This window comes from Euprymna scolopes, chromosome 40 (genome assembly GCF_053919585.1).
Source record: "Euprymna scolopes isolate OS-2025 chromosome 40, ASM5391958v1, whole genome shotgun sequence".
NCBI lineage: Eukaryota > Metazoa > Mollusca > Cephalopoda > Sepiida > Sepiolidae > Euprymna > Euprymna scolopes.
This window is the reverse complement of record NC_136521.1, coordinates 51665826-51690430: the sequence shown is the minus strand read 5'-3', so window position 1 is coordinate 51690430 and position 24605 is coordinate 51665826. Positions and strand designations below refer to the sequence as shown.

The 24605-nt window shown below is 36.2% G+C and overlaps 1 long non-coding RNA gene and 1 pseudogene across 4 annotated transcripts in view; one reads left to right on the top strand and one right to left on the bottom strand.

Annotated features, from left to right (window-relative positions):
• Window positions 1-24605, top strand: part of LOC145265568 (uncharacterized) — a 104517-nt gene that overhangs the window by 55991 nt on the left and 23921 nt on the right. The window lies entirely within an intron of this gene.
• Window positions 15120-24605, bottom strand: part of LOC145265567 (cleavage and polyadenylation specificity factor subunit 5 pseudogene) — a 33820-nt pseudogene continuing 24334 nt past the window's right edge. For all 3 annotated transcript variants that reach the window (XR_013864670.1, XR_013864671.1, XR_013864672.1), the window contains exon 2: window positions 15120-16137. The product of XR_013864670.1 is annotated as a cleavage and polyadenylation specificity factor subunit 5 pseudogene, transcript variant X1 (transcript). The remainder of the gene's footprint in view (window positions 16138-24605) is intronic.

Here is a 24605-nt window from a genome sequence, read left to right as displayed (position 1 = left end):
ACTAATCTCAGAGTCACTGTCTGAGGGTGATGCTGCAATCCGTAGCGGTGCCTCGTTAGATTCTGACTCTTATTTGCTTGTGTCATCTAGTGATGGTTGCGTTACTAACCGTATGTCTTTAACATGACGGGGCACGCCGTCGACCCACACCGCTTGTGGGCTGACTATTTCAGTGACTCACCCGACTCCATACCTTTCCTCAATCTCTCTTCGGCTATTTCCAGTTCAGTTAGCAGGTTCGTCTCTATGCCCTTCACCCTGACGTGATACCTATGCAATGTATCAGCCGGTGCCATAGAGAGCGAAACATCATCTTTCGGGATTACATTGTACAAATAAACTGCCTCTATAACCCTAACACCCTCTCTTGTCAGTGGGCCGGGCCGCATCCGTCACTATCCTGGTTCACGGGAGCATACTTGTGATGTACTTCTGGCCGTGTTCGTCGCTCCCAGCTCACAGGACCATAGATGCAATCCAGCAGGGCTACATTCTTACTTGTCTAGTCGTGGACCCCTCAAGGGTGACCAGACTCTCACTGGTCACTGGAAAATATCCTTCTCATGGCACGCGAAATGTGCATGACCCTAAGTCCGTGTGGCAACATTGTCGATTTCGGCCGTCACTCTGGCTTCGTGCTGGATCCAGTCTATCTCTTTCATCATCTGGCGTCAGGACATACCTGAAATAAACTGTCTCTTCATTCAGGCCGGCAATCGAGAAAGAAAGAAAAACTCTGGTTCATTTTCGTAAAAACCAACAAAATAATTATTCAGAAATCGTTCTACACTTGTTTAAAAGTCGAGTTCCTTGATCCGAGCTTCATGATGCAGGTTGTATAACTTAAGTTCCTCTAATTAATTTCCCAGCTAAGAACAAGAGCCTTTCAACTTAGCTCCTATGAGGGTTTCGCCCCCCTCGCCCCAGGCGGGGTGAGAGCGATGTGGACGTCTACATGCCAGCCAGTAAAAAGGACCCTAACTCTAAAAAGCCAATCGTTTTTATAAAACTGGCCTCTTCTCCCCTCTCTCATATTGAAGATTACTTTCCTTTTTTTTCTCTGAACCTCTTTTTTTTCTCTATCCCATTATCTTATTCTTTTTCTTCTTTCGTGATCTCCTTTCTCTATCCCCTTATTTTATTCTTTTCATTTTCTATTTTCTTGTGACCCTCTTCTTCCTCTTTCATGACCATATCTCTCCCTAGGTTCAATTTATTTATCTGTCCAACTAACTTATCACTGGCTTGGTGGTCTGGTAGTTAAATACAACAGGTGGACCCAAATGACAGCATCTCCCAGACACCAAAGCAGCCCTTTTGAACCCAAGTCATTGTACCTGTCTCACTCAATTAGTAGTTAAAATTCATTTTTACCAAATCAACTAGAAAAAAAATCTCTTGTCCCACGAATCCTGTTATCAGATTTTATATTTGCTTTTTATTGAAAAAGATACTTTTCTTCTCTGGTGGACAGAAATCTCATAAACATCTGTTTTTCCTTGACCAAGTGTCAGCATGCCCCCCCCTGACCATACCTCATCCTCTCCCATCTTCATCTAGCTGTATAGGATATCTGGCACTGCCTGGGATCCCGTTACACCTTGAACATTGTGCAGCCTGATCTAGCCACGATTGTTTTGATGGTTCGATGATTCCGTTCAATGATCCCATTTCCACTTGGTACATGGACGCATCAAAACCTCAGATGTACTCTCCAGCTGTCCGTAACCTTTCTAAACTGTTCACTGGTAAATGCAGCACCATTGTCAAGCAATATCTCTGTTGGAGGTTCACGTTCAAGGAAAATATTGTTTAGTTGACGGACAATAGTGACTGCAACTTGTCGACGCAGCATACGCCATATGGCAAACCTTAATGGACCGCAATGAATGAGAGTTAGGAAATCCTCACCATTGTGGTGAGTAATGTCTATCACTAGCCGGCTCCAGTAGCTCCTAACTTCCAACTTCCCCTTTTTCCAGCGAACGGGTGCCAGGTCAATGGACTGGCATTCCACGCAGTTTTTACCACTTCCATGACGTCTGCCCTTCGCACTCCTGGTTCAACCAACTTAGCAAAATATAGGGTCCAATTGACTCCCAGATACCCGCTTTGTTGGTGGATTTCCTTAATCCAATTAGATGGACCAGTTATCATAAATGCGACACAGGGAGGTTGCGTAGGTTTAATAGTTCTTTTTATGGCATCAAGCCATCTTTGAGGTACCCTTGTTTATGCTGGATCTGACCAGGGACACCTCAATTGTTAGTGCATATTCATTCACCAAGCTCATGATCATGTCGAGCCACCGACGGATGAGCATATTGCTCATTGCTTTGGTTCGCACTCTAGCCCGTCCGGTAAGAGTGTCTGAAATCCAGTTATGGACGCAAGCAGAATCTGTGAATAATCGCAGGGTGGTTGTCTTCCAAAGGATTGCAAAGTTTATTCCTTTTATCACTGCATCGAGTTCTGCCAGGTTTATGTGTTGGGAGTCCTTTTCTGGGCGAAACAAGCAAGCGTCTTCCACTATGGCTCCATGATGGACTAACGACACGCCAATGGCAAGAGAGCTTGCATCAACCCATACACTACGGTCCTGGCTGTCAACACACCATCTGCCCCGTACTGGATCTTCTTTGTACATTCTGCTGATAACCTCTCTTACCATTGTATTGAGAGGGGCATCATAAATTTTGTCATCCCATCCGGTGGTGACGTCAGAGGCTCTCCGTTGATGAATGCCACTGCAATATTTGAAAGTTATCCTCTTCTTTAGATTGTATAGCCTTAATTTAAACATAACTCACTTCAAGTTTGGCGGTGGTCGTAACCGCAAAGACGTCAGGGTTTTTTCCCCCATTCTTTACCTTCTTCGCGGTACGGGTTTGAGCCTGCCTTCCTATTACCACTTTTTTTTTTGCTCAACATACACATCCAAACACCCGGGCAACACCGGGCTGAAATGCTAGTATATCTATAAAAGTGAACATGTCTGTGTGTGTGTGTCTGTGTGTACATTTCCCTACGCAATAACTTTGTCAATTTTAAGACTACAGACTCGAAATTTGATATACTGGATTATAAGATATAAGATTTGATATCTATCTATTATAATTTGATATTATAAGATTTGAGAAAATCTTTATAATCCGTTTTCTGCCAGAAATTTGGCTGTTAAGGGGTTAACGTTCAACGATTTGACCTTTGAGAACTCTACCAAACTCCTCCGACAGTTTTGGGTCTAAACACTTGAAATTTTAGATATAGATTCTTTGGACATGGATCTAACTTAATAACTTAATTTGAGCCCAAAACAATAAATGTTAAGGGGTTATAATAGGGGTCAAAGTTTAAAAAATTGACCGCTTTCTTTTCTTTTTTTCTTTTTTTTTTTTTTGCTCAACATAAACCTCCAAACATCCGGGCAACGCCGGGCTACCAGGCTAGTTTATAAATTCATTTGAACACTCATTATTGGAATGCGTGTGATATTTCTTTTTTTCTTTTGGGGAATTTTTTTTTTTTTTTCCAAAGAAATCATCTGAAAAAATTTAGGAACTTCTTTAATTGTCTCCCCCTGTTCTGAAATGAATTCTGAAATACTTTCTGGAATGATAGAATGATCCAACCATGTTTTCTCTCTTGCTTTACTATCACATTTTCTAAGAACATGATGCATATTGAAACAAGAATGTGTACTATTTATTCGCATTTTCATATTTTCATCTTTTTTTTTTTTTTGCTGCTGCTGCTGCTTTAGCAACATGATTACATCTACATTCCAGAATATTAGAATAGATATTAACGAACACATTACAGACGAAGTCGAGCGATTAAAACAATGGCGACCCGATTCAGTTACGTTTTTATTACTTCTATTAAATTACGTTTCATATTCACGCATATCTGTTCCTGTTGCGCAAAAAAAGATCATATCCATCATGCCATGACCTTATCTGCAGCAGATCTGGCACAGAGGGGCACGCCCACATCATAAGCCGGTAATGCAAAAGCTTTCAAAAGACCGTAATCACTGCTTTAAGGGGGCTTATACCTTGATCACTGTCGCAGTCAAATTTCTTTTCCCTTGTGTAATGAGGCCAGAATTGTGTCTATCCAGCTCGGAAGTTTAGGAGCACCTTTCTATATACCGGATATCGGACGATGATCTTGTCACCTAGATCCAAAATCGAGAATCTCGACAGGGATGCCATCAAGGCCAGGTACTTTTAATTTGTATTACAAATTTCAAAAAAGGTGAGATGATCCATCTCCTACAGTAACCCTAACCCTAACCCTAACCCTCAGCACCAAATGTAATGTTGTAGTTACATTTTAACACGGACCCACACGTATGTCCATCCATGATTCCGTTGAGTCCAGTGGCAAGGAGAAGACCAGGACGACTGGAAACAATGCCGAGATAAGCGGAGAACAAATACAGCACCTGGAAGTCCCAAATGGTCACCCATTTAGTACTGACCAGGTTCAACGTTGCTACATGTATGTAGAGATCATGTCGTCTGCCATGCACTTTACAAAACCTTGCCGTCTCAAAAATGGGCTTAAAAGTCTCTCACCATCATAGGCCAGACGTCCATTTTATGCTAGCAACCGCTTTTTCCAGTCCTCTGCCGCCCACATGTGTACCGTCGCTTTTTTTCTCTTTTTTTTTTTTATAATTATTGCTCTCCAAACTAACAAGCAGCAAAATCCCACCCCTACTACAAAACTAATTTCTTCGACCAATGATGGAGTACTGTTGCCACATCTGGGCAGGAGCTGCTAGAAGCAGCTTATCCTGCCTTGACAGAGTTCAAAATAGACTTTGTAACTTAGTGGGGGATGCCCTTTTCTCTTTCCTACAGCCTCTTTCCCCACAGAAGATAAATCAGAGACAGGCTCGCAATGTATCATTATTTTCATGGCAAGTGCTCAGCTGAGCTTCAATCCATGGTGCCCCCTCGCCAAACTTTCATGAAAAACACTCGTCTAGCCAAAACCACTATCAATAATTTCCCACACTCTTTATCTGTGTCTAAACCTAAACGTAGATTCCATGAACAAAGTTTCTTTCTTAGAACTGCACGCCTGTGGAACACTTTTCCGATTGCCTGCTTTCCAGCTGACTATAATCTGATTGTCTTCAAGTCCAACATAAACAAGTTCTTGGTGAACCGTCCCCCTAAGTAATCCAATTTACAAAATTCCCACTACTTATGTTTAATATGCTATAATCACATTGACTTATGTATACCCATTAATCCTTATCCTCGAGTGGCTTCCGAGCCTTGATAAGTGGTAATTCCTATGTAAAAAAAAAAAAATGGCACTGTGTCTTGCTTGGGGTGAGATAACGGTAAAAAAGTATAATTACTTGGTTAAACGTATTTATTTCTGACCGCGCATATTAGTATAAGACTTGCTGAATACCGGTTCGATGGTTGATAGTTCGATCACGAGCTTCAGATACATGCTGGTCTAGTCACACGGAAGAGTTTTTATACAGCAAAGGAGTCTTCCTGTGGATTACTAGACATATATACGCATTGTGTACGTATGTAGGCAGCAAATTATCATTTAATCAAACCTTGTTAAAAATAACAGAATTCCATGTCTAATTATACCATTTTTTTTCTCTTCTCTTCCTCTACTGCAGTGTAAGGGTTAGAGCGTTTGCTGATGGATCAGGAGATTAAGGTTCAGTTCTTGGTCTAGTCATGCCAAGGACTCAAAAAAATGTACTTAATGCCCTTTTGCTAAACATTTAGTACAATGAACGTTCCAAAAGTAATGTCTCCTGTTTTTTATTCTACTCGAACGGACTAGACAACTTTGCGCTTCTAAATCTCACCTTTCTGTTATATGTTACCGTGACATATATTGGGTGGATTTTCGAAGTGATTAAACATTTTAAAGTGAGTAAAACCTCTAAAAACTTTTCCAGATAGTAACTTATGTTGCTTTTGCCAACATTTATCTATATATATATAAAAGCGAAAATGTATGTATGTATGTGCGCTTTTTCTGTGTGTCAACAAAAGGCTTTTTTCAGAGAAGCGGTCGCTCGCTTCACAACTTTTTAAAACTTTTTATATCACATATAAATCGTAATATCTCCACAGTTAACAACGAAGCTCGCCAGTCTATTTAATTTGCTCGATTTCGGGAAGATAAATATTCAATATTTGTCGCTCGCCGCATGTGGGTTAGTCTTTTTCCTATAACATCTTGGGGGAAAAAAAAAAAAAAAAAAAAAAGCGTTCAGCAGTAAATGAATACTATCCCGCAGTCAAACTTGACCTCATTAATTCATTAAAACGGGCACCTGCTAAATCCAAGTAATTAAATAAATTCAAACGTGTTTCCGTTAGCATCTCGCGGTGGGGCAATTGTTAACGTCGCATGTTTTTTTTTTTTCACACTTTAATTTACAACTGTGTGGTTCGGGTTCGATCCTCATACTTACTTTTTTTTTAACCCTCCCACACACCTCCAAACACCCGGGCAACGCCGGGTACTCCTCACTAGTCTATTATATAAATCTCACCTGTCTACTTAAATGTATGTATGTCTGCCTAAAACTTTCAACAGAAGCGACAGATTTTCATGAGATTGGTACCATTTTGAAGCTCGACCCTTCGGACAACAAATATCGAAAAATTGGTCAAAAACATTAATTCCTTCACCCTCAACTGGACACTTTGCTACGGGGAGGGGTTGCCTTTTTTGCCGATAATTCACGTCACGTATGGTTTGGCGATGGGCGCAACAGCTAATGCGTCACTTTTTTTTTTTCACATTCTTTTCCTTCTTTCGCAGTACGGGTTCGAGCCTGCCTGCCTGCTTACTTTCTGAAACTCCATGGATTAAGTAAAAGTTCTATTATATTTTCTGTTGTTTTTTATGATTTAATAAATAATGAACATCTTTAATCCGTCATCATTTAATTTTCCTTCAGTGTTTTATTTACAGAAAGTTAGATAAGTCATTAGTACCGTCGGTTTCGAATGTGATAATTAGGGACCGTTGTAGATACCCATATCAAGCTCTCTTCAGCTAATACTCATCTTTTGATGATGAGAGATAAGTATCGGCTGAAGAGAGCTTGATAGGGGGAATCTAAAACGGCCCTTAATTATCACGTTCGAAACCGACGGTACCAATGACTTATCTAAACTTTCTGTAAATAAAACATAAATAATACGCTCTTAGTTTTGGATTTTTCCTTATAATAGAGCACTCTGCTGGAGTCCTTTTTTCCAAAATATATATATACTACTTTATTTCCTTATGATATATACCAATCCTTATTTAAGAAGTTCAATGTAATTACAGAGCAATATAGTGAATGACTCACAAAAGTCTATATTCCAAAGTTCATGATATTGACCATCTTATAATTTATTCCTTTCATTCAATTGACATTTATAATTCTTGACAGTATCTGTTTTGTAGCACAAAAGCAATCAATTAATTATTATATCAATTAGTGAATCTATTTTGCCCTTAACTCATACAAAGAAATAGCAACAATCAATCCATCAAAAGGAAATAAAGTGCGTTTTGACATGATTAAAAATCTGAAAATTGGAAGAGAAGCTGCCATTTTGAATTCAATTCAAAGGCTACCTTAAACGTGCAGCCGTATTACATCATTTATTTCAGTATATGCCCCTACTTTGTATAGCAGTCAAGATGTCATCATGGCATTTTATCAAGAACTGGTAAAATTATTTATATATGTATATATATAAAGCAAAAATGTGTGTATGTATGTATGTTCGCTTTTTGTGTATGTCTGTAAAAGGCTTTTTTCGCTGGACTTCTCGGTCGGCTCATTTCTTCTTAAGACTTTTTATATCACGTCTAAATCATAATATCTACCAGTTAACAACGGGGGTCGTCTGTCTATTTAACTTGCCGGAAACGTCCGAAAACAATCAGCTTTGATCAATGTGGAGTTTCTCCTTATATCAGAATATTGCTATTCAATTTGGACAATCCCCTTTTTATCTCATCTTTTCATCTTGGTGAAACAAAAAAAAAAAATACTGCCCCACAGTCAAAGTTGACCTCATTAAGTACGAGTACCTGCCAAGTTTTAATACTTATTAATATATAAATAAATTCAAACATGTTTCTGTTACTATTTTGTGGTAGCCCAGTGGTTAACGTCGCACGTTTTTTTTTTTACACTTTAATTTCCAACTTCGACTCAAGTGTTCGGGTTCGATCCTTCATACTTATCTACCAAAACCTTTTTTATTTTAACCTCCCCCTTCCCCCGACACAAACACCCGGGTGTTTTGATTTACCTAAAACCACACACACCTCCAAACACCCGGGCAACGCCAAGTACACCCCCTCCCTGCTAGTATATATAAGGCAAAAGTGGCCTGTACGTTTTTGTATGTCCAGCAAAGGCATTTTTCGCCGGGGTTCTCGGGAGGGGGGGTATGTAACTATTTTTTAAGAACTTTTTATATACTTCCTAGATTATAATATCTACGATTTGCGAATGAAGATCGTCTCTATCTTTTATTTGAACGACTTTTACAAAATTCATGCCATTCCTTCCTCTCACGTGTTTTTCGCATAAAAGCGAAGGTAGATTCCTGGCTTTCGTTCCAGGGATGTCCAGAAGCAATTAGCTTGGATCAATGTAGGGGAAACCTTGACAGAGTACAAAATAGACTTCATGGCTTAGTGGGGGATGCCCTTTTCTCTACCCTGCAACCTCTCTCCTACAGAAGAGATGTTGCGAGCCTATCCTTGTTTTATCATTATTTCCATGGCAGGTGCTTGTCTGAACTCCAATCTCTGGTCCCCTCTCGCCAATCTTTCACGAAAAACACCCGTCTAGCTGAATCCACTGTGAAAAAATTTCCCCCACTCTTTATCTGTGCCTAAATCAAAACGTGGATTCCATGAACAAAGCCTCTTTCTTAGAACTGCACGCCTGTGGAACTATTCCGTCTGCCTGCTTCCCACCTGACTACAACTTTTATGTCTTCAAGTCCAACGTTAACAAATTCCTAATGAACCGCCCCCTTAAGTAAACACTTCGTCAAATATCTACACTAACGTACTGTACTTGCAATAACCCTTATCCCTGAGTGGCTTCCAGGCCTTGATAAGTGGTGACAACCGTGTAAAAAAAAAAAAAAAAACTCATATCAGACAATTGTTATTCATTTGGACACTCCCTTTTGTGAGGGAGCTGGTTTTCCCCAAATAAATGAAACGACGGAAAGCTGAACTGGCCTTCGGCCAACGTTCATTTCTGCAGTTGCGTGAACTTATTCACTTAGCAAGTCAACTTTTTGATTGACATCGCTAAATTTGAACGCTTTTCACTTCCTGTGGCATCATAGCGTAAGATGTCATGTTTTCTTTCACTTCCTTCGGGTTCATCACAGGTTCAAGCCTCCCCTCAATACTAACACATTTTCTTTTATACCTCCAAACACCTGGGCAACGCCGGGTATCCCCGCTAGTAGAGGAATAAAAGACAAATCAAATGAGGTAAAGGTTGTTTAAACAGTTATATTCTATTTAGCTTGAATTTGCGGTTTTTGAAAAGAATGCAGACCTTTTTTTTTTTTTTGGTGCCACTGTAGATACCCGTGTCATCTGGGGTAATTTACACATCTGATCCATTTGAAAAAAAAAATAAAATGACAACTGCAAATTTTTTTTTTTTTTTGGTACCACTGTAGATACCGGTGTCATTTGGGGTAGATCACACATCCAATCCATGTGAAAAAAAAAAAAAAAAGCTGTTTTATCCCTGAACATACAAACTTACTGACGAGTAGGTCTCATCTATGAAGTGAACATTTAATTTTTTAAAGGCATGTACATTCCTAAATGGTCACTCCAATGCATTTGATTTTGAACGATTCTCATTTCTACGGTACAGCAGTTGGATTGTTCAGGAGTGTAGAAGCTCCAACTCATGTTCAGTATCCTATGGACGCATTTTTGATGAAACCTTTCCAGAAATTTCAGATGCCGATATACCAAATTTCAAGTCTGTAGATAAAGAATTAGTTGAGTATATAGGTTGAGAAGTGTCCTCACACACATACTTTCTCACTTTTATAGATTAAAAAGCTGCTAAGGGGTGAAATTTGAAAAAAAAAAAAAAAAAAAAATGAACTTGGTAGGCATAAGTCGACTAAAGTGTTATTTGTACGCATGCACAAATAAAGTGTAGTATAATCACATTGACATGCCAGTTTGTCAGATCACCAAAGTTAAGCAACGTTGAGCCTGGTCAGTACCAGATGGGTGAACAATTTAGGAATTACAAGCACTGTATATAGGAGGATGTTGATATGCGGATGACTGGGGACTGCTTGTGAATTTCATTCTCCCTTGGAATTTTCTCCTTTGGAGAAAACTGGTTAAACCAGCCTAGGGTTAGTGTCGTATTTTTATTCCATTCCATTTTCATGCGTAAATATACATTAATGTCTGTTCATTTTTAACTATTTATCTATCTGATGATAGCTGAAATGGTAACAATTAAGGCTGGAGTAGTGTATGTTTTGGTTTCGATTCTAACTGATGGCAGCCAAGTCACATTTATTTTTAATTTTGAAACCACTACTATATATTGGGTACAATATAATGATATATAATAAACAATAGTCATCTCATCAGTTATCAAGAACTGGTTAAATTATAGAGGAATAAAAGGTGAATCAAATGAGGTGCAGGTTGTTTAAACAGTTACATTCAATCTAGCTTTAGTGTAGGACCTCCAATTGATGTTCAGTATTCTAGGAATGAAACCTTTTGATGAAACCTTTCCAGAGCTTTAAGATGCCTTCGATATGTAGTCCAAGTTTCTAATATATACAGTAGACAAGTCAGGACATGCTTCATATTACAATAGAAAAATGCGAGCATGAAAAGTAATATGGTTAAACTTAAACATGGAAAAGTAAAAGAACTAGTTATTAAAAATGATAAAGAAAAGGACAAGATATTCTAGTAAAAAATATAATAAACTTATAACTTAAAATATTGTAGTATTAAGAATTGATTATAAATTGAATTAAAAAAAATTCTTGAGCTGCATAATCCTTAACCATATTACTTTTCATACTCGCATTTTTCTATTGTAATCCATTTTTCAAGGCTTCCAATAAATTCACTTGTTCTTTGTTTAATTTCAATCTTATTTTTTGGCCCTCCTAAGCATAACATACACATATAATAACAATGTATGGCACTCGTCTGCTTTCAATAACATCCCATCAATTATCCCCCTTTCATGCTTTCATTCTGTTTCACTAGTTACTTCTCTTCCCGCGACAGCAGTGAATTAGTAGCAACAGTAGTCACTGAAGTTACGTGGTTGCTATGAAAAACAGTCATAAAAAGTGTTGCTCACCTCCTTACATATTTTTATCATTTTGAACATCAGAAAATTCATAACTCGTTTAACTGAACGAAAATAGATTTTTTCTCACGATATAGCTGAGAATGGGATCTAAAAACTAATTGTTTGAAAGTGATCGGTGAAGCTTTAAAGCAGTTCTACATGACTAAAACCGATACATAACCATATCATTCAAGTACTGATTTGTCTTTACACGGATTCCTCTATTCGACCACACACATTTTTCAAGCTCAGTGACCTTCAATCTCTTCCCGTCAGCCAGAATAGTTGGTTCCATATATGGCCAGGTTTCATGTTGCTTAGGGTTTCAACACGATTATTCCGTAGAATTATAAAAGATCGCTTCTATAACTAAACAAATTATGAAGCCAAACCGGCTTTGAAACCTTGTAGGTTATGTTCTTTTCCCCTCCCTATTGTTATTTTTATGGCAAGTGATCATCTTTCATTTCATCTTCATTCAATGGTCCCCCCCCCCCCCGCCAAACTTTTACAAGAAAAAAAAAAAAATAAATACTCGTCAAGCTACACCCACTACCATCAAGTTTCCTTATCATCAGTGCCTAAATCTATGCAAATTCCATGAACAAGGTTTCTTTCCTAGAACTATTCACCGGTGGAACTCCATTTCACTGGCCTACTTCCCAGCCAACTACAAAATGGTCATCTCCAAGTCCAATGTGAACAAGTTCTTGCTATTCCATCGCCTTAAATAGTCAAATTCTGCCCAATTCCCACCAAAAACAATGAGCTGTTGTCTCACTGACAACCTTGCATTTCCCAACCTGAACCCGCTGGACTACTTTGTTTGGTCATACGTCGAGAACAGCACCAACATGATGCCTGGGGGATGCCTTTTTCTCTTCCCTACAACCTCTTTCCCCCCAGAAGATACATTGCAAGCCTATCTCTGATTTATCTTTATTTTCATGGCAAGTGCTCATCTGAGCTTCAATATATGGCCCCCGCCCTTGCCAAACTTTCATGAAAAACACTTGTCTAGCTGAAACCACTATCAATAATTTCCCACACTATATGTGCGTAAACCTAAATGTAGATTCCATGAACAAAGTTTCTTTCTTACAACTGCACGCCTGTAGAACTCTCTTCCGATTGCCTGCTTTCCAGCTGACTACAATTTGATTGTCTTCAAGTCCAATGTAAACAAGTTCTTAACGAGCCATCCCCTTAAGTAATCCAATTTACAAAATTCCCACTATTTATGATTACTACGCTCTAATGTATACCCATTAACCCTTATACTCGAGTGGCCCCTGGGCCTTGACTCCTTTATTAAAAAAAAAAAAAAAAAAAAAAAAAAGCAATACTAATATACGGCACAATCACATTGACACACACGAAGTTAAGTAACTTTGGGAATTCCAAGCACTGTATGTAGGAGGACGTCGACATCTCCCTGCAAGAGTTGCAAAAACCTAACATCGCCATCTCCCCTTTCATACTCCCATGGAACTTCCTCCTTTGGAGGAAGCCAATTAAATCCACACAGGGTTCGTGCAGTTTCCATTTTTCCATATCTAGTAGTCTGTCACAATCAAGCATTTAACAATCAAATTGAATGAGAGACTGTTTGTGAATTTATACTCCGATGGAACTTCCTCTTTTGGAGGAAGCCAGTTAACTCACACAGTGCTGAAAAAAGAAAAATATATTGTTGGAAACAAACATCGGTCATGGAATGTGAGGACTAAAAGATAAAAGAAGCAAGAGTTATGAAGATGCTGAAAGTAAACCAAAGGCCAATTTACTACTTTTTAAATAATATAGGATTAAAAAAATAAAATAACACAGAAGAGGGAAAAAAAACACAAAAAAGGAAAAAAAAAAACACAAAAAAGGAAAAAAAAAAACACAAAAGGGAAAAAAAAAAACACAAAAGGGAAAAAAAAAACCACAAAAAGGAAAAAAAAAACACAAAAGGGAAAAAAAAAAAAAAAAAAAGGGAAAAAAAAAACAAAAAAGGGAAAAAAAAAACAAAGGGGAAAAAAAAAACAAAAAAGGGAAAAAAAAAAAAAAAAAAGGGAAAAGAAAAACAAAAAAGGGAAAAACAAAAAAGGGAAAAAAAAAACAAGGGAAAAAAAAAACAAAAAAGGGAAAAAAAAAAACAAAAAAGGGAAAAAACACAAAAAAGGGAAAAAAACACAAAAAAGGGAAAAAACACAAAAAGAAAAAAAAGGAGAAAAAGGAAAAGGAGAAAAAGGAAAATGTATTAATATTTTTTTTATTTATACAGGTTTAACAAAAAATGTTAGAAGCGAAAACTAACATTTGTTAAACCTTAAAACATTAATTTAAACATTTTTTCAACCTATATTGCTTTCATGTGACCAGTTAAAATTGTTTTTTTTAATTTCTGATCCCTGGCAAAAAAAAACATTTGATGCTTGTACATTATAATTAGATTTAAAAAAAAACAAAAAACCTTAAGTATAAAAAAAAAAATTTACATATGTTAAAATCGAATAAAAAAATTACGAATAATGATCAAATAGAAAAGTAATTGCAAGAAAAATTCAAATAATGCAGTTTCTTCTATTGCGACCAATTTTGTATGGAAAACTGATTTACCTCCCTTGTTTTCAGTTAACTTACACTTTTTCAAATTAGAAAATGGCGGATTGATAATATAGAATAAAAAAAAATTAGGGAATCTGCACTAAATTTTGAATGGAACCCTTTATTCACTTCACAAGAGTAGCATGCTCTTGTTCTGTCAGCCATGACGAGATAGAGCTCCTAATAAATTCAAAATTGAATTTTTTGGTTGCCAACACTGAACCATCAGGAGAATATCACTTTATGATTTATTTTTTTCAAGTATTCCACGGGTTCACAGTTGTTAGAGTACTTGGAAAAAAAAAAGTCAATTGTAAAGTGATATTCTCCAGAAGGTTGAAAGTTCCATCCTCAGTGTCGGCGACTGAAAAATGCAATTGCGGATTACTTAGGACCTCTATCCAGTCATGGCTGATGGAACAAGAACATGCTACTGCCATGAAGTTAATAAAGGGTTCCGTACGAAATTCCATTCTGGTTGGTTGGTTGTTTTACGGCATATCAACCTTTTTCAGGTTATTTAATGCTGAATCTAGTTATTTTGAGGAACGATTTTTAATGGAGTATATTTTTTTTTACGTCAGATTCTATTTAACCCATAGTTGCGACCCTAACAGGTACTACCAGTCTGGGTCAGAGTGGACCTGGGAGCAATGGCAATTAAAGAGTGGCTCCACACTCCCCAAAGCCCGCAAGGTGGGGCCTCACCATCAGATATAGTTTTAGGTCATATCCAGGACCCATTTAGATTCTGGAGTTTTACCAAAACATTCCCAAGTCTGACAAGATATACCTGAAGAAAGGCAGAGAGGTTACATCAACTGAAACGTTGTGAAAATGACATTCAATATGAGAACAGTAGTTCCAAGTATTCAAATAATACAAATAACCAATTCTCATCTCAAAAATTCAGAAATGTATTTACTTTATTTTTTGGGGAATTTTTACTATTTCCAACATCACATTATGTAATAGTGTTTTTACTTTTTTTACTTAGAATGCAGTTTTTTTGTTTTTTTCTTAATATCCAATTATAATGCACGCACATCCAACATTTTTAACTAAAAATTTTTTTTAAATAACAAACATCAAATTTAAAAAAAAATTAACGTTAAAACAAAAATATGCTTTTCATTTGTTTTTTTTTTTTAATTAAAAAAAAAAAAAAATAATAATTTGGAAAGCAAATGAAATGTAGGTATTAAGAAATGTGGTTGAAATGCTTTATGGAATGGAGGCGCCAGATGTGAGGTGATATCTCTGGCTGTTATTCCTTCACCTTGAGTAGAAAACCAATTTGAAGACGAAAAAAACAAAAACACAAAAAAAAAAAATGAGATCTGATGACAGAGGATGAGTTCTTAGTTGTAAATGAAATTAAACCTGCTGAGCGCCTGCGGTAGACTCGAAATGATGGGACCATACCCAGCAGCGTTATCATACAACTCAAATAGCGGAGCAGCTACAAGTTTGTAATTCCTGGGTACGGCAAATAACGCTTTCTCTGGAAGTTGGACTAAAAAGAGACCTTTATGTTCCTTTGGTTTTGTGATATGGGCGGGGACATAAGGATACTGAGGAGGTTCGAAATTCGGTCGCCACCAATTTCCAATAATATCCTCTATGACCCAACTCATGATGGGTGCCCCATCTGGACAGCCAAGGGTCTTAGTTAGCAAACGCTTGAGACCATCCACTTGGTCCTCATTTTGATTAAGCTCTCCGCCTGGAAGTTTGAAAAATGTTGTCCCCAACTGCAGAAGGAGAATATGCGGGAGGCCGTGCTCATGCACAATTAAAACACCTTCGACGGACCGCCGCATGCCGATCTTTTGAAATTCTTCTCGCATCCTCTGGAAGCGGGCGGAGACAGAACTGTCTTTTTCATAGAGGGGTTCCTTGGTTCCAAACGTGTAGTTTGTTAACGGGTAAAGGTTAGTAGGTCTTTCCAGCGGCGTCGATGTTAATGAGTGACGTGCTTTCCCATAGTCGGTTGTACCGTGTTGTTGTGAACCACTGTTTGGGGTTCCGCTCGTTCCAGTACCAGGCTTCATCCAGCTAGCAGACATTGGGAACAAAGGCTGTTTAGGAGCCTGCTGAGCCATGAGTCACCCCTTCCTCTTCGTTTATTTTTTTTTTTTCTGATAAAATATAAAAAGAAAAATGTTTTTAAATCATTTTGAATACAGTCAAAGACATTTAGAAAATACATTTAAAAAAGGTTAATTTATAGTAATGGTACGATTCCAATTACCCCCCCCTCCCACACCTCAATTTCAATATAATTCCTAATTTTGTTCTAAATTTCCAATTCTGAGACATTTACCAATTTTCTACTAAATTCCCGATTTCAATACACTCACTGCTTCAGTTCTAAATTCCTGATTCTGAAAAAATTACTGATTCAGATTCTTAAAATTTCTAAAAGTCTAGTGTTTTTTTTATCCAGAATGACAGGTCAAGATTTGATGGAATTAAATAATTTGATATATTTATTTTTCATTGTCTTTTTTTTTTTTTTTTTGTAAATATTCGCTATTTAAAAAAAAAAAAAAAAAAAAAAAAAAAATCAGGAACCAATTGCTGAATCTTAACTATAAAACTGTTGACCGTCCAGGCATCCTTGTTCGCTTGAATCTTGTATATTATAATAAAGCCCTATTTTTGTCTGTTTACAATTTAATTAACATGTACAAATGGTACACATTGCACAAAAGTACACACATTCCAGTATAATTTCTATTTATTCAAAAGAAATCTACATTCAAGGAATAACATCATTTGCATATGACATTAAAAAAAATCTATTTTAATAATTTGCGGCGAGTTATTGTTTTTTGTAATAGAATTGTTTTATTCTATTTAGGAATATTATTTAAAGTTGATTTATTCAATTTATTTTATTTTAATTTAAGTTCAATCAAATTTATATCAAATTTAATTTATATTCAATTTTATAACTTAATTTATTTTCAATTATTAGTAGATAGAGGTGGCTTGTAAAGTCTCTTTAAAAATCTTCCAAAAATCAGGTAAATGAAAGTATTTGATCATTTTACGTAACTTTTGGAATATGATATTTTTATTTAGTCAAGACTGCAGAAATCATACAGATTTTTGCCAATCTATATCTATATATCTATAAAAGTGTGTGTGTGTGTGTGTACATTTCCATATGCAATAACTATGTCAATTTTAAGTCTACAGACTCGAAATTTGATATACAGAGTACTGAGATTTGGGAAAATTGATGTGACTGGATTTCGGCCAGAAATTTGGCAATTAAGGGGTCAAAGTTCAACGATTTGACCTCTGAGAACTCTACAAACTCCTGACAATTTTGGGTCTAAACACTTGAAATTTTAGATATAGGTTCCTTGGACATGGATCTAACTTAATAACTTGATTTGAGTCCAAAACAAATTTTAAGGGGTCATAATAGGGGTCAAAGTTTTAAAAAATTGACCGCTTTTTTTTTTTTGCTCAACATACACCTCCAAATACCCGGGCAACGGCGGGCTGAAATGCTAGTATATATATATATATATATATATATATAAATATATATATATAAAAGTGAACGTGTCTGTGTACACTTCCCTATGCAATAACTAAATTTTAAGTCTACAGACTCAAAATTTAATATACAGGGTACTGAGATTTGGTAAAATCTTTGTAATCTGTTTTCAGTCAGAAATTTGGCTGTTAAGGGATCAAAGTTCAACGATTTGACCTTTGTGAACTCTACCAAACTCCTCCGCCAATTTTGGGTCTAAAAACACTTGAAATTTTTGATATAGGTTCCTTGGACATGCATCTAACTTAACTTTATTTGAGCCCAAAACAATAAATATTAGGGGTCAAAGTTTAAAAAATTGACCGCTTTTTTTTTTTTTGCTTAACATACACCTCCAAACACCCAGGCAACGCCGGGCTGAAATGCTAGTATACCATTAATTAGAGAATGCTTTGAAGAATAGATACCAAAAGAGAAAATATAGAGCAGGACGACGATCCCAAGCACACAACTAAGGCTACTACTACAAGATTTCAGGAGAAGGAAATAGAGGCCAAGTCAATCACCTGATCAACTTAATCGAAAATCTGTGCCAAAAGTTGTAGTTGATTGTACACAAGAGAGATCCGAGGAATCTGACAGAACTTAAACAAATTTGCCAAGGAGAGTTAACATTTGTAACAATCTTGTAAGGAAGTATCTCAAACGTTTGGAAGCTGTTATGGCGAATAAAGGCCATATTACTAAAAACTAATACTATTTTTTTTGTGTGTGTTGGATACTCTTTGAACTCTAGATATAACATTTATATAATTATCTTGTGAATGTGTAATTATGTGATTTTTGATACGAGATTTGTATTTATCATAAAAAATTTTGTTATCGCTTTTGTTTTCGTGTAATAAAAAATTAATGAACTTTTTGCTTAGTATCGGATACTTATTGCCCACAACTGTATATTATAGACTAACGTGGGTGTCCGGCATTGCCCAGGTGTTTGTAGGTGTGTGTTAAAAAAAAAGTTGTAGTAGGCAGGTAGGTTTGAACCTGAAGCATTGACGCAAAGGTGGGAAAAAAAGTGGAAAATAAAACTGGCATCTTACCAGTCGGCCACGAGACAGGAAGTGAAAAACATTCTAATTTAATGATTAAAAAGTTGACAAAGTGAAAAAGTTGACGCAGGAGAAATGAAATCATGCACTAAAGCTTGGCTGTAAGCCAGTTAAGCTTTCAGCTTTCTGCCATCGTAGGGAAAATTAGCTCTCCCCAAGAGGGGGGAGCTCTGGCAGTGTCTTAATAAATAGCAATTGTCTGATATGAAGGGTATTTCCCACAGTGATCAAAGCCGATTGCCTTCAACACCTGTGGCCACGAAGGCCAGCGAATCGATTTTTTTTTCAAATTAGTTTCACTTTTATACGAAAAAGCCAAAGAAACACGCAGAGAGGAAGAAATAGCATGTAAAAGTCGCTCAAATAAAAGATAGACAGATAGACGCAACCTTCTTTCGTAAATCGGAGATATTATAATCTAAGGAGTATATAAAAAGTTGTAAAAATTAGTGACCCCCTCCCCTGAACGCCCCCCCCCAAAAAAAAAAGCCTTTGCTGGACATACAAAAAAAATGTGCACACACTAACACACATTTTCGCTTTTATATTATAGACTAGTAGGGGTGCCCGGCATTGCCCGGGGGTTTGTAGGTGTGTGTTGAGGAAAAAAAAAAAAAAAAGGCTTTAGTAGGCAGGTAGGCTCGAACCCTTGACGCGAAGGTGGAAAAGTGTGAAAAACCTGACATCTTACTGCTCGACCACGACGGGACAGGAACTAAAAAGCATTTTAATTTAACGATTAAAAAGTTAAGTGACAGGTGCATAAATTTAATGAGGTCAAACATCACACTATAGGGGAATGAAATCTCGCACTTAACTTTGGCTGCAAGCCAGTTTTCCCCAAGATGCTGAGGAAAACCAGCTCTCCTAAAAAAGGGAGTGCCCAAATGAATAGCAATTGTCTGCTATAAGGGGTTTCCCTCTCATTGATCAAAGCTGATTACTTTTCAGCACGTCCCTGCCACGAGTGCCTGGGAGGTTCATTTTGCTACGGATTCAGTTTCTCTTTTATACTGAAAAGCCAAACAAACACGCAGAGAGTAAAAAATATCGCAAAAATAGCGTGTAAAAGTTGCCCAAATAAAAGATACACACGACCCATTAGTTAATAAGTGTACATCTGTTAATGGAAAAATGTAATAATCGTTACTAGTGGAAACTTGGTAAATTGGATTACTTAAGGGGAACGGCTCAAGAATTTGTTTACATTGGACTTGAAGACGACCATATTATCATCAGCTGGAAAGCAGGCAAAAGGAAGAGAGTTCCACAGGTGTGTAGTTCTAAAGAAACTTTGTTCATGGAATCTACGATTAGGTTTAGGCACAGATAAAGAGTGGAGAAATTATTGATAGCGGTTTCAACTAGACGAGTGCTTCTTGTGAAATTTCCCTCATGTCTATTACCGTGATAGCTGACCTCGGCACCAAAATCAACAGAGATTAGACCGTTCCTCTAATGACCTATTCCCTGTTGATTGCAGTGTAGTGTTAATCTTATGCAGTTCTAGGAGACCCATGCTTCCAGGCTTTGCCTTTTCTCTTTGAGAAAGGGTTGATTAATTGCTAATTGCTTGAGGGGTCCCTACCAGGGAACACTGACGGGGGATGTCCAGGCACTTTTTGCAGGTCAGAATGCCCATCCATGGAAGGCGCTGAATTTTCAATCGCACTGTCCGACCCAGGTGTAACATTTCTCATAGTTGAAGAGAAATAAACACCTACAGGTAGAGGACCGCAAGCAAGATACATAATATAACATATGTGTTGAGTATTTGAAGACAGAGGAATATTATTTGACCATTTTCTATCTCAGAAATAGTAATAGCAGTCACTTTAATTTCACAACAAATAAGGTCATAGAATATGTATTAGCGTTGGGAAAATTAATTGGAAATCAGGAAAAAAATATGTATATGTAAGCATACTAATATATATATCTATAATATAAAGCTGAACGTCTGTGTGTGTGTGTGTGTGTCTGGTCACGAATAGGCTCCTATATGGTTGACTATTATAGAAAACTGATCACATACAATGATAGATGTATCGAGACACAGGAATGGGTATGTTTGATCTGGCATAATGAGAATTCATTAAAATTGTGGGGTCTGCGTAAACGCCGGGTCCACAAAGTATGGAAATAAAAAAAAAAAACGTTTACAAGTGTTTTTGATATAGATGTACATAATACTTTGATAAATATGTTTTAACTTAAATAGGGATGGTATAATAAAATTGTGGGGTCTGCGTTCGCACCTGGCCTCCATAGAATGGAAATAGGTACAAACTTTAATAAAGACTTTTCATGTCTATCTGCATAAGTATACTTTGATAATTATGTTTCAGTTTGAAGAAATATGGTATAATAAAATTATGGGGTGTTCGTTCCCACCCGACCTCCATAGAATGGAAATATGTCACAAAGTTTAACAAAGTTTTTTTAATATAGATCCATAGAATATTGTAATAAGGGTTTCAGTGTGAACAGATATGGTATAATAAATTATGGGGTTTATCTATTTTATTTTTACTTTCATCATATTTTGCTTTGGTTTTGATACCCCCAAATTCGAGGCTATCTCTTTACAACCCTTCCTTTTCATAACCTATCATACTTTCATAAATCAGAGTCCATTTTCTGTAGGCTGTTTTTAAACCCAGTCAACGACAGGTGCTTTTGCTAGTATATATGTGTGTATATATATATATATATATATATATATATATATATATATATATATATAAAAGCGAAAATGTATGTATGTATGTGTGTGTGTGTTCGCTTTTTCTGTAAGTCAACAAAAGGCTTTTTTCAGAAAAGCGGTCACTCGCTTCACAACTTTTTAAAACTTTCTATATCACATAAATCGTAATATCTCAGTTAACAACGAAACTCGCCTGTCTATTTAATTTGCTCGATTTCGGGAAGATAAATATTACATATTTGTCGCTCGCCGCATGTGGGTAACTCATTAAAACGGGCACCTGCTAAATCCAAGTAATTAAATACATTCAAACGTGTTTCCGTTAGCATCTCGCAGTGGGGCAATGGTTAACGTCGCACGGCTTTTTTTTTCACATTTTAATTTACAACTTTGGGTTCAATCCTCATACTTTATTTTTTACCCCCCCCCCCACACCTCCAAACACCCGGGCAATGCCGTGTACCCCTCGCTAGTCTATAATATAAATGTCACCTGTCTGTTTAAATATATGCATGTATGTTTGTATGTCAGCCTAAAATTTTCGATAGGGGCGACAGATTTTCATGAGATCAGTCTCATTTTGAAGCTCGACCCTTCGGACAACAAATATCGAAAAATTGGCTTAAAACATCAATTCCTTCACCCTCAACTGGGCACTTTTCTACATGGAGGGTGCTCGCTTTTTGCCGATATTTTCAAAAGTCATCCCCCTTTTCAATTAACTAGCTTTAATTTAAACATTCGCCACAACCGGTTTGGTAATGGACGCAATAGAAAAAAAATTTCACATTTTTTTCCTCCTTCACGGTACAGGTTCAGACCTACCTACCTGCCTACTACCACTTTTTTTTTTTTTTTTTTTTGCTCAGCACACATTTCCAAACACCCGAGCAACGCTGGGCACCCAGGCTAGTACAATATATATATATATATATATATATATATATATATATATATCCTAAGGTAGAGGCTTAGCAAATGGGAGAAAAATGTAGCTTTGTGGCGGTGTTCCAATCTCATGACCAGTGGCAAGAATTGTCACCCCTACACTGCTGATTGCATAAGCATGAAACTAGTGTCTGTAGGTATAAAGAATCATATTAATATTTAATTATAATTATCAAGCCCCTTAAAGAACCAGCATTTATGCAACGTTCACGACTTCCATTCGTGTGTCAATTGTATTTGCTCCAATTCAGCATTTAATGGTTCTTAATTCCCTTTATTCTTGTGGCAATTGTTTGGTGAGGTAAAGGCTTAGCAAATGAAACAAAACGTGGCTCCATGGCTAGGTTTAAATCTCACGACCAGCAGGAATTGTCACCGATGATTATATAAGCATGAAACACTAGTGTCTGTAAGTATTAAAAAAAAACAAAAAAAAAAACAATTATATGTAATTTAACTACTTAGAGCAGTGATCAGATACAAATAAATAACAAAGTTATCATTTAGATAGCTCAATAGTGCAATACTAGAGCTATAAATATTTTTCTTTAAAATTAATAGCGATGGTACACAAGTATTACTAATTTTTGGAAAGTTTTTCTTTTATTGGTCACAACATTGCATACAATTGTTTCAGCCCCCTGTGTTGGCATATAAGAATATAACTGTGCATCAAATTATATTTATTTCACTATGCACTGATGAAGCCAAAGTTGTGCAAATTATAATTTGATGAACATTTATATTCTTGGTAAATGGAGCAAAAGGTGGCTTTGTGACTATGTTCGAATCTCATGACCAGCAGAAATTATCACCCTGATGATTGCGTACACATGAAACACTAGCATCTGTAGGTATAAAGAACAATATATATATATATATATATATATATATATATATATATAAAATATATTTTTATGAGAGCAAATAGTTAAGAAAACATGTTAAAAACACTTTGAAAAAGAGTTAAAAACATATTTAATTTGAAAAGGAAAGTGTTTTTTAACCTGTTTTATTAACTATTTGCTCTTATTATAAGCTCTATGTGCTATTTAGTTTTATCGAGCTTTTACATCTGGTTGAGATTAATTTATAAATATTAATTCTTTAATATTTATAATATACTTTAGTTTTACCATCTTGGATCATTTTGGTAAATTTAATTGTAATTTTTATTTTGCATACATACATACATACATACATATATAGTGCCTGTAAGTATTAAAAATCAAAAACAATTATATTTATACTAATGATGGAACGACTCCAATATCCCCCCCCCCAAATTCTGTACTATTTGCGATTTTTTTTTTTTTTTACAAATTTCGAAAAATTGAACTATAAAAGTTGTTATCCGTCCACCCTGATTACTTATATGTATAGATATTTTCTCAAATGTAAAATCACACATGTGGGGTGGTGTGTGGCGATTGATAGATTTTAGTTTTATTGGTAGTTTAAAATCAATAAATATTAATCTATATTAACACAATAGCGTAAGTGTTATTTTCTGTGTCACACTTACATCTGGGTCGTTTGATTGTTATGTACTTCCATTTTTTGTCATAATTTTACCAAGAGTTCTTCATAAGTTTTGGTTTCGGTTACAGCTGATGGCACTTAAGTCATCTATTTTTTATAAATAATTTTACAAAGAGTTATTCATAAGTTTTGGTTTCGGTTACGGCTGAAGGAACTCAAGTTATAAATATATTTTTTTCATAAGTTTATTTCGGTTTCAATTCAAGCTAATGCACCCAAGTCATATGGATTTTTTTTTTTTTTTTTTAAATCGATAGAACATTAAAATAATATATACGAAATCTGCACGAATCATATTTAAGCATACTTTATGACCGGGCTTTGCCGGGCGTTCATGCTAGCTTAGATAAATATTTTTGCCATTTTCAATTATTTACGAAAGTGCATTTTTACCTAAATGTGAGTTAAGAATAATTTTCCCTTTAACCAATTTGGTAACCCCTATATTTTTTTCATAAGGTTTTATTTTGGTTTTGATTCAAGCTAATGCACCCAAGTCATACGGTATTTTTTTTTTTTTTTTTTTGAAATCGCAACTTTATAACATCTAAAAATCGATAAAACATTAACTCTATAATAATATATACAAAATCTGCAAGAATTAAAATATTATTTAAGCGTACTTTACGACCGGGCTTTGCTAGGCGCTCATGCTAGCTTAGATAAATACTTTTGCAGTCTTAACAAAAAGGCTACAATAATATCAGAGCGTCTATTTACACTGAACATCTACAGAATGACAACATCAATATATTACATACTAGCGAGAGTGCCTGGCGGGTG